This window comes from Bos grunniens, chromosome 16, assembly GCF_055505025.1.
Source record: "Bos grunniens cultivar Pamir isolate PY7600 chromosome 16, Bosgru_T2T1.0, whole genome shotgun sequence".
NCBI lineage: Eukaryota > Metazoa > Chordata > Mammalia > Artiodactyla > Bovidae > Bos > Bos grunniens.
In genome coordinates, this window is record NC_141180.1 from 29,310,745 (window position 1) to 29,314,202 (window position 3,458).

A 3,458-nucleotide genomic window follows, 5' to 3' on the forward strand; every position below is an offset into this window, starting at 1 on the left:
CTTTGTCTGTGTTCCAAATAAGATCTCGCCTCGTAAATGCTGGCCTTTGCTTAGTAACATCAGCAAATCTCAGGACAGCTGCTCTGTGTGCATATGTGTGTGTGCGCGCACTCAGTTGTGTCTGACTCTGCAACCCCCTGGACTGTAGTCCTCCAGGCATCTCTGTCCATGGAATTTTCCAGACAAGAATACCGGTGCAGGTTGCCATTTCCATCTCCAGGAGAATCTTCCTCACCCAGGTATCAAACCTGCCTCTCTTGCATCTCCTGCATTGGCAGGCAAGTTCTTTACCAGCTGAGGCACCAGGGAAGTCCCCAGTGTGACATGAATGTCCAGCAAGTACCTATACCCTCTGTCCCAAACTGGGGCTCTTCTCAGCAGATAAAGGGACTCCTGTCCCTCCTGATGGCCAGTGATGTAGATTTACACCAGCCAGCACACAGGTACAGCTGTTCTTGGGCATGGCCACCGGCAGTGAAGCAGCTGCTGGGTGACCAGGGTGTGGAAGCCCTCCAAAGCCACCGAATCCTTTAGCAGAGTCAACACCACTCCCTGGATGTGCTCTGCACATAAGCCACACTCCCGTGAGCTTGCTCACCACCAGTTGGGCATGGTGAGCGCAGCTCCAGAGAGAAGCATGTGGGACGTGCTCTCAGTTCACAAAACTGGGTTTATTATGCCGGCTGCAGCAGGGTAGGCTGGGGGGCTGCACTGGATAAGGAACGGCAGGGCGTCTTAGTGAGGGCTAGGGGGCTTGTAGAACATGGCCAGGTATTGAGGGATCTGGGGAGGACTTAAGGATGCAGAGGTTTGCTCCGGATGTGTGCTGTCAGGAAGCAGCAGGCATTCTGTGGTTGAGAAGCTCGATTCACTGCTCTCCTGAATGAGACGCTGCAGCTGCGGTTGGTAGGGGAGCAGCAGAGGCTCACAGGATGGGAGGGTATTGGAGATTCTTGCAGCTGGCCCAGAAGCTCTGGGCTCCAGGACCTGCCTCCAGGGCGCTGTGAGATTGGCACCCACCAAGGCTCAGAGGTGAGAGCCAGGCTAGCGGCTTCCCCGGCTGTCAGGGGCACTTTTCTCTCCTAGTTTGGTTTGTTGTAGTTTCTCCTGTCATTAAATTGTCATCTTGTGCTGTAATAACACATGTTGCAGCCTGTTTCTGGTTAGTTGTGTTTGGAAGGGTGGTGTCTGGATGAAATTCTGGGAGATGCCTGTGTCTTCTGAGCCACACGTTTATAAATCACTCCGTAAAGGTGTGCTTTCCCGGTGGCTCAGCTGGTAAAGAACCTGCCTGGCAATGCAGGAGACACAAGAGATGCAGGTTCCATCCCTGGATCAGCAAGATCCCCAGAGGAGGAAATGGCAACCCACTCCAGTATTCTTGATTGGAGAATTCCACAGAAAGAGGACCCTGGCAGGCTATAGTCCATGGCATTGCAAAGAGTCAGACACGACTGAACGCGCGTGCACACACACACACATCATTCGTTGCTCAGTCGTGTCCAACTCTTTGCAACCCCATGGACTGCAGCACGCCAGGCTTCCCGATCCTTCACTATCTCCTGGAGTTTACTCAAACTCTTGCCCATTGAGTTTGTGATGCCATCCAACCATGTCATTCTCTAGGGAGATTTCAGCAATATAGTAAGCTAGTCACAAAAAGACAAATACTGTATGAGTCCACATATGTGAGGAGAAGGCAATGGCAATCCACTCCAGTACTCTTGCCTGGAAAATCCCATGGACAGAGGAGCCTGATAGGCTGTAGTCCATGGGGTTGCTAAGAGTTGGACATGAGTGAGCAACTTCACTTTGACTTTTCACTTTCATGCATTGGAGAAGGAAATGGCAGCCCACTCCAGTGTTCTTGCCTGGAGAATCCCAGGGACAGAGGAGCCTGGTGCGCTGCCGTCTATGGGGTCGCACAGAATTGGACACGACTGAAGTGACTTAGCAGCAGCAGCCACATATGTGAGACCTTAGAATAGGCAAATTAATAGGATGGTGGGGTAGGGGTTTTGGGTGGTGGCATACAGAGTTGTTTAGTGAGTACAAAGTGTGAGTTTGCACAAAGAAAGAAAAGTGGTCTGGAGATGACAGTGTGAATGTAGTTAATGCCACTGAGCTGTACACTTAAAACAGTTATGTGTTTATTTTAAAAATTTTCTTCTGCACTATTGTTTTATCATGTTTGGCTGTGCTGGGTCTTCACTGCTGCGTGTGGCCTTCTCCAGTTGTGGTGCAAGGGCTTCTCTGTGTTGGCTTCTCTTGTGGAGCACAGGCTCTAGGTGCACGGGCTTCCATTGTTGTGGCTCACGGGCTCCGTTGCCCACAGCATGTGGAATCTACCTGGACCAGGGTTCGAACCCATGTCCCCTACGTTGGCAGGCAGATTCTTCCCTGGACCACCAGGGAAGTCCTATGATTGGTAATTTTATGTTATGGACATTTTACCACAGTTAAATAATATACATAATTTAAGGCTTGGAGACTGGGAGATGAGCTGATAAAAGTGACGTAGGAGTCCTGAGGTGGGGGACCATGCCTGTCATTGGCATCCTACGAAGGCTTTCCATTGTGTACAAATCCGGTGAGACGCTGCTGGCTGATCTGGGCTTCCGGAAAGCAGACCTAGCCTTCCTGAAGTGCCTTGCATGGCCACTAGAGGGCAGCATCAGCTAGTGAGCTGGGCACTGAACCCTGGGGCGCCCAACTCTCAAGCTTCTCATAGGGGTCCTCAGCTTCTCTAGATGCAAAATGGGAATCATTCTTGCCTGCCAACTGCACGTGGTTGCATAAGTAAGCAATATGGCTATGGAATTGCTGCAAGCAGACCACACCATCTTGGACGGAGACTGAATTCCTCATATGCCCAAACTCCTACCTATTAGGAGGGCCCCCCAGCAGTTCCCACGCTTCCACCACTGCAAGTCCCTGTCTGAGAACTTGGGCTCAATAAACACAGAACCGGGACAAAGGACAGCATGAGGTTGCTAGGGAACCCCGAGCCTTCCTGTTTGTCACCCTGTCCCCAGAGTCCCCCTTACCCGAGGCTACATCCAGCACATGCAATCCCTTGCAGGTCAACCAAATGCTACCCCCTACTCTGCTAGGGACACAAATAGTAGAAATGAGCAATTAAATGAGAGCAGAAAGGGATCAGGATAGGGGAGAGAAGAGAAGGCTGGGCTGATAAAGAAGAATCTCAGAGACTACAGTACATTTTCAGAGAAATGGTTTTATTAAGTTACAATGCTAATATTGTGAATACTTACTGGTAAAAAACAATAATCTATGAAGTAGCTACTGTTAATATCCCAGTTCAAAGACAAGCTGCACATCACGGGAGCTTCCCTGGTGGTCCAGTAGTTAAGATTCCATGCTTCCACTGCAGGGGGTGCAAGTTCGACCCCTGGTCAGGGAACTAAGATCCTGCATGCTACATGGTGGGAAAAATA